This window comes from Marmota marmota, unplaced genomic scaffold (assembly GCF_001458135.2).
Source record: "Marmota marmota marmota unplaced genomic scaffold, marMar, whole genome shotgun sequence".
Classification (NCBI taxonomy): domain Eukaryota; kingdom Metazoa; phylum Chordata; class Mammalia; order Rodentia; family Sciuridae; genus Marmota; species Marmota marmota.
In genome coordinates, this window is record NW_026000249.1 from 23,915,139 (window position 1) to 23,923,766 (window position 8,628).

Below are 8,628 nucleotides of genomic sequence, written 5' to 3' on the forward strand. Positions count from 1 at the left end.
CAATGGAGATTTCACCTGTAAAAAGTTATAAGGCCTTTACTATTATGTTATGTGTTGTATGTATTATATTATGTGTGCACACTTGTGTTTTGTGTTGTATGTTTGTATGTATGTATGTCCATATATCATATATGATGAGCGCTCATGAAAAAATGGATCCAAATATTTTTTTTCTTATTCACATGATTTAAATGGTTTAATTTAAATTGGGTAAACAGCTGTAGAGGATTGTTTTAATATGTGAACAAAAAAGGAGGTTAACAGATCTGTTTGTTTACTTTCACCTTTCCTTTTCATTATATTTAATAATTCTATTCAAGATAATGTAAATTTTTCAGAAAATTGTTTTCTTTTAGTGCCTGCTGGAATGTTACATAATTTTTTCTTTAGCCATTATTTCCAGAATTCCTATCTTCATCCCAGTGCCGGTGAAGACAAAGATAAAACCAATCTACAGCTTCTGCAATAGCTATTACTGAACTGCTTGCAGAACTTGCCTAGACTATGTATCACTTGTATGCATTGTGAACTATCTGTTGGTGCAGTGACTTGTGGTAGTGTTGGGGTATTTTTGCTTATGGTGTCATCGGTGGTACAATTTTTCCAATAGGAGCTGTCAATTGGCTATCCTCCTCCCTTCTGCTTGTGATGGTCGTTCAGCTAAAATTTGGGGGCCAACAAAGGTGACTCAAAGAACCTCACCCCCCCTGCTGGTACAAAGGCCTATCCACAGGTGTGGCTGTATGCTGGACTGGTAGTCAATGACGGGTAAGATCCAATTGCAATGGTACCAACCTAAGACAGGAGGCTAACGCCTTGAGGTCAGCTCATCTGATGACAGGTAAGGACCATATGTAGTATTGGACAACCTAAGGCAGGCACAGTCCCTAAGCCACATGCTTGTTGTTTAAACAGAGAGGGGGAGATGTTGAGAGCCACAGCCGAAGGGGCCCCAGCAAACTTTCAGCTGCCAGCTGATTGGCTCCTCTGCGGTGATGCTCATTGGGCTGTTTCCCCGCCCTTTCAGACCACAGAGCTGCTCATAGGGGGACTCTTTTGGCTCTGCCCACGCGACCCAGCCAATCGGCCTCAAGAGCAGGAGGAGTGGGGGGGTTGAGAGGCTTGTGGGAAGCCAGTGGTGGCAGTTGGGCTCTGAGGGAATTCCTGAAGAGCTTGTGTGGTGTGGCATGTGTGTCCTAAAAATAAAGTTCGTTTCTGCTTGATAAGTAGCTCGTGAATTGTGCCCAGACAGTGGCAAAATTGTCTTTCATGTATAATTAGAAATGTCTAGTTTTAGTAATATCTTACCCTTACCTGAAATCTGACACATAAATTAACTATTTCACCTCTAGCCTTCTCAATTGGAAGCTTTCTCTTTCTCCCTCTTTCGCCATTGCATGTACTTCCACATCATGAGTAGGTAAAGATAAACATCTAGCATTGAGGCTTCCAGATAACTTTGTTTAATTCTTTCTTCAAAAATTCTAGGCCCCAAAATATGGGAAATTGAGCAACTGTGTTAATTTCATAGTAAGAATGCTATAATCTTTGGGGGAAATAATCTGTCAATAGTTATTTTAAACTACTAAATATGCAGATACACTTGAAATAAAATACTGTTGTTGTGGTTTGAATCTAAAATGTACCCCAAAATCTTATATGCTAAAGGCTTGGTCATCAGTCCATGGCACCACTGGGAGGTAGTGAACCTTTTAGTAGGTGGGGCCTAGTGAAAAAATTTTAAGTCATTGGAGACATGGCCTTGAAAAGGATATTGGGACTTGAACCCCTACCCTCACTCTCTCTCTCTCTCTGTCTCTGATTCATAGCTGTCATGAGGTCAAGAGATTTCCTCTGCTAGATGTTTCTGCCATGATGTATCACCATGCCACAGATCCAAAGCAACAGGGCTAAGAGACCACAGTCTGAAACCTTGAAGCTATGAGCTAAAATATACTTTTCCCCCTTTTAAGTTGATTTTCTTAGGTATTTTGTGACAGCTAAATAAAACTGACTGACATAACTATATTGGGAAATCTATTTTATAGAAATAAAAGTGCCAATATATAGTGGTGTTATTTGCATTTAGTTGGAGGGGACAAAAGAGGGAAGCAACTGGGTATGAGAATGAAAATGAATGAATGAAATATAGTACATTTATCCTGTGGATGATTATACAACTGTTATACACAGTTATCTGCATTTATAGGCATCTGCTTATTTTTATTTATTTTCCCCTGCTTTATTAAGGTATGATTGACAAATGAAAATTGTATATATTTAAGGCATACAGCGGGATGTTTTGATATACATATACATTATGACATGATTACCACAATCAAGCTAAGTAACATATTCATCACATCACAAAGTTGCCCTTTTTGCTGTATGCAACATCTCCTTATTTTTAAACACATAGATCTCTGAATAAAACTGATAAATATGTTCAAAAGTGTTCTTAACTGAGGAAAGCAATATGCAGAGGTATTTATGTTTGCCTAAATATCCATGAAGATAAATAAGACAGAATGTTTGTCAGAAAGTTCACATTGTTATGTGTGATGTTAAGGGGTAAAAACAAGAGAAAAAGCATTATTACTGACTTATTTATGCACCTTTACATTGTTTCATTGATTATACTGAGAACATGTTGCTTTTTAATTGAAATATTTCATAATGTTAAAAATATATCTCAATCCTATTTTGCTTACTGTGGGTTCTTGTTGAAGTAAACTTTCTAAATTATAGTCACTGTTAATTTATTGAAGATTTTTATTTAAGGTTTACAGTTTTTCTCCTAATCCATTTTTTCCTATTTTCATTTTCAGTGATATCAATAATATATAGAAAAACCTGATTTTAGACATGTGATTTGAGATGGTTTTATTGTTCATATTAAGGTCACTCACTACTTATTGGTCATCAGTAAAGAGACTAATTAAAAATAACAAGTTACCAAAGAAATTGACATATAAAGGAAGAATATTATAATGGCAAAAAAATATATATATACACACACACACACACACTGGAGTCTAGATAATTTAATGTGCAGGTGAGGGGACCAAGAATCTGTCACTGGATATACAAGAGGGTAAGGAGTCTACTCTTGGAGATAAATATTGTTCAACATAATCTTTATCCAAAATTTAATGATAAAATCTCTCAAAATGTCCTAGTACTTTGCTCAAATTTGAGCTCCTCATATCAATAGGAAATGAAATATGCTATTATGATTTGAATCTGTAATATCGCCCAAAGGCTCATGTGTTGAAGATTTGGTTCCCGATGAAGCAATGTTCAGAAGGAAGGCTTTTGGGAAGTGACTAGATCCTGAGGGACTATCCTATCAACAGATTAATCTATTAATGGATTCATAGCTGAATGGACAATGGGAAGGTGGAACCTAGTAGGTATTTGAAAGTGTTCCCTTGGAGACTATACTTATCCCTGGTCCTGTCTCTCTCTCATTTGCTTCCTGGCAACCATGAGGTAAGCAGATTTGCTCTATCATGTCCTTCCTTCCGTGATCTACAGTCTCATCAGGTACAGAAACAATGGTACCAACTGACCATGAATTGAAACCTCTGAAACTGTGAACCAAATAAATGTCTCCTTCTAAAGAGAAAGCTTTTTCTCTTCGGGTATTTTTTCATAGTGATAGAAAGTTAACCAACACAACTAGAGAGGTAATAAAATGCATCATTGAGGGAAAGGACATGCAGATTACATAGGATGGAACTGCTAAAGTTGTCTGAGCATAGGAAGTTTTGAAGGCTCATCTGAAGAATTGGAATGTCAATAACCACATTAGATTCAATGTTTAAACTCAACCCATTATTCAACCTGTCGTGCAACTTAGCATTTTTATTAGTCTGTATTTTATACTTAAACTTTTTTTGCTTTTACTAGTGCATTATAGTTATACATAATAGTTGAATTCATTTTGACAAACTCTTACATGTGTGTAATTTAATTTACTCTATTTCAGTCCCTGATACTCCAAATTTCCTTCTCCCCCTCCCCTCCATTTCCTTTCCTCTTCACTACTGGTCTTCTTTTCACTCATTTATTTATATATTTTTAATTGGATATAGATATAGGTATATATAGATATATAGATATACATAAAGGTTAGATACATTGGGGTATATTCATAAATGTACATTGCATAATTTTGTCAAATTCATTTCACATTTGCTCCCCTTTCCATTCCATCCTTCCTCCCTCTCAATCTCCTGCTTCTATCCACTGATCTTCCCGATTTATTTATGATATCTAACCCTCCTCCTACAGACACACTTTACTTTCCCCTTTGCTCCAGCTTCCATATCAATGTTTATAACAGCACAATTCATAATAGACAATTATTAAAAGAGTGCATGTGCCCATCAGTAGATGAATGGATAAATAAAATGTGGTATATGCACATAAAAGGGTTCTACTCAGCCATAACAAAAAATGAAATTATGGTATTTTCTGGTAAATGGGTAAAACTGAAGAACATCATGCTAAGTGAAATAAGCCAGACTCAGAAAGTCAAAGGTCAAATGTTCTCTGTCAAATTAATGTGTTTTTATCCATTCACATGACACTATAATCCCTCACTGTTTGAAACCCCTTCTAAACATATTTACTGATCTTCCTTCATTTTATTTCTGCCTCAGGCATTGGTGAAGTTTTAACTATTAGTGTAAACAGTATACAACAATCACCTGTTCCCTAACTTCACCTGTATAACTTCAGGCATGGCTGGAAAAGATACTACACAGGTGCAACTTCTTTTTTTTAAAATCTAGTCTCAGCTTTGGAGATTCATTTGACTGGATATCCTGTTGCCATATCAAACTCACTACAAAACATATTTTTAGTATACCAGTTTCTCTCTGCAGCTGTGCTCCTGTTGAATTACCTTTCTTTAATGTCCTCCTATGTTCTTGCTACTCATAAAAAAATCAACTCATTCACTCATTCTCAAGGAAAGTTTTCCTGGCTTTTAAACTCTTCATCATCTCATTTTACTTTAAAATTCTAATAAAAATAGATGACATTTAACAGCATTCAAATGAAGTTTTATAATGTAAGAAGGGAAACAATAGCATTTAGCTCTTTGGCTTCTGGGTTAGATTGTTAATATCTCCTATAGTGAAGTAAGAATAGCATATTATAACATTCAAACAAACATTTTATTGCCTAGTAACCAGAAAATTTTGTAGAGTAACAGAAAAAAAAGTATAAAAAAGTGTTTTGCTTTCCTTATGGAACTCTAGACAGTCTTAGTTTAAAGTATTATAAATTGTTGGATTTTAATGTAAGAGAGATCCAGAAAGTAAACTATATTAAATCAAGATAATAAAATAGATTTCTTATAGATATGTAGAATTTGCTTAGGCATTATTCAGACGCATGGTGGAGGTGGGGTTGCCCTGTCAAGTATCTATTTCATTTAAAAGTGAATAATGGGCTTCTAGTTTCAGTTTGACATCTAAAAAGCTTGGAAGTCATCCTTTCCCTCCTTACAACAAGAAGAAAACTTAAGCTAAAAATCAATGAGACCCATCAGATAATTGAGATCACAAAGTAAACTGCCACCCTGAAATCTGGAGAGAGTGTCAAATATAACCTAGATTAACTTACTTGGAGTAGAAAGCACTGGAGCCATAAACTATTAGGAAAGCTTAAATGGAAATTTTGACAAATTACTGGAGGCTAAGAGTGGATTAGTTTAAGAGAAAGAAAATACTAGCAATCCAGTCTTAGTAGTGCCCCCACACTTTTATGTGCTTTACTTCCAGCAGCCTCACAACTTTCCCAAGATTAAGACCCAATAAATAATCTCCAGATGCTTGCAAAGAGGAAGAGGGGAAATAACCATATCCAATTCCTCTCAGAGTATTCTCCACAATAAAAGCGTACTAACCAAGAGAAACTCCTTTATTAGAGCCTTACATAACAAAGGTAAGAAAATCTATTAGCCAACACCAGCAGCCAATACACATGTGAGGCACTGGGTTCAATTCTCAGCACCGCATATAAATAAATGAATAAAATAAGGTGCATCAACAACTAAAAAATATATTTAAAAAATCGAGATGAATCTGAAACATATTTTAATACAGGAAAGTAAGGAAGAAAAAGAATTTTAAACTTCCACCTCTCACCCCTCGGAGTCAAATAGATATTTTTTAAAAAATATTTATTTATTTTTTTGTGGTGCTGAGGATTGAATTCAGTGTCTCACACATGCTAGGCAAGTGCTCTACCACTGAGCCACAAGCCCAGCCTAGAAGAAATGTTTTTAAAAAATAGTGCACAGGCATTAATGGACATCATATCAATGGAGCACATAAGCCAAGTGAGTTTTCAAAGGCCAAAGTTAGAAATTTTGAGCAATAAAATAAATGAAGTAATATTGGATTATAGTATAAAACAAAATAAATGTTCATGAATCCATACTTACATAAACAAACCATTGAATAAATATATAAAAGTGAAAAGTAAACAAACTGTGCAAAGCAGTTCCAAACAATTTATGCACATTAGAAGTGGGGAAAGTACTTCTTAGGTATGGGGTGAGCAGAGTGATGTCCTTCCAAAGAATACACTAGGGAAAGGAATAGAAAAAATAACTTCACAGTTATTAATAATCTCAGACAAGTAATCAAGGTCAACATTAATCATCATGAATCATGTTGATAGTACATATCTTTGATATGATGCAATGAAAATAATATTTGCCTTTGTTGTCTTCCACCCAAAAATCCATACCATTAGTGTAATCCTGAGAAAAGCATCAGACAAATTCCTCTAGGGTAGCATCATGCAATATTCTTGAACATTATTTTCAAAACTGTCAAAGTCATTGAAGACAAGGAAATCTGAGAAACTTTCACAGACACAAGAAACCAGGACCAGTAAATGTAATGGGTATTCTGGATGAGGTCCTGCAACAGATATCAAATATAAACTAAAGAAATCACAATAAACTATGGACTTTAATTAATAATAGTATATCAATATTTGTTCATTAATTGTAACAAATATATGACTAATATAAGATGTGTATGAGGGAAAACTGGGGTGGGTAAAGGGAACTCTGTATAAAAACTTTGCAATTTTTCTGGAAATTGAAAACTATACTAAAAATGAAGTCTATTCATAAAATTTTTGTCAAGTTTGATAATTTAAGAGTAGTACAGGTTTTGTAAAAGTTTCAGGTAAAATTACAATTAATTTCTTTAGGAATCATTGTTAAAAATTTTCTGCAAATCATAGAGCTATACCAAAGGTGTTGAGCTTAGCCACTATGCAATTATAATTATTCATTGTGGCTGTCCAGTTCTATGATGCATTCTGGCTCCAACTAGCAATATATATATTCGTTTAATGTGTTAACATTGGTTAATAAATGTATTTTAAAAACAATTTACCACACATATATGCCACTATAAATACATTATTTAAGGTTGCTCTTTATCTTCATTAGAAATGGGTTACTCTTCCATGGCTTGATTTTTTTTACTCATCATTACTCAACTTGATGCTTTGAAAATTACTCCACATGTATGTTACATGATATTTAAAATTTAGTTTGGCAATAGCAACTCACACAATCATACTTATTAGTAAAAAAAATATGATAAATATTTCCTACCTATGCCAAATAAATGTACATGTGTATGTTTAAGTTAATTATGAAAATTTATACAGTTAATACAACATACCAAAGGAAAATTACCCAAATCTTCCACATCAAACATTTAGGATACAACTAACATTGACATTTTCCTAGTACTTTATATATATATATATATTTTTTCTTTTTTGATTGGTGCATGCTAATTATACAGAATGGTGGGTTTTATTTTGGCATATCTGTATGTACATAAAAATGTAATTAGATCAATTTTATTTCTGAAGGGACTCTTCTCCATCTGTCTTCTCCTAAGGATCATTAGATTATCCTCTTTTAACAGGTAATAAAACTGCACTTACAATATACAGATACCCAATGACAGATTAATTAATAGCTTTGTAAAATGAGCTGTTAGTCCTACATGTTAGCATTACTGTGACTTAAAACTAAATAAATATGAAGCCAATTCCAAATTCTGGATATCTGTTTCCCTATTAAATCTATTATAGTATAGTATAAAACAATTCAGAAATTTCAAGGACATTATTTTAAAATATTCAGCTAAATAGTAATTATTTAAATAGCTTACTTGAAATAATTAAGATTAAGAGAACTAATAAATTACAATAATTTTCAGTAGACTTACTGATAATGAATGATCATCTATATTTAATCTTTCTAAAGTAATTTCATGCTCAATTCTGCTTTTCATTTTTAAAAATAATACTTATATTTTATAATACCCTAATATCCACCTATGATTTTTTTGTAAAACATTCTTTGTGTAAAACATTAAAATTGTGCATTTTAACGTACAATGAGCACACCTGGCTGCCATGTCTTAGAATTGTTTAATACTAAAGCATCAAAACTGCTTATACAGAAAAATTACTGCTTATACTGCTCTACATAGAATAAGTGCTAATTTTTAAATAGAAGTTAATATCATTCTGGAAATAATGTTGAAATTGTCCTTGAGCTCTCAATACCAG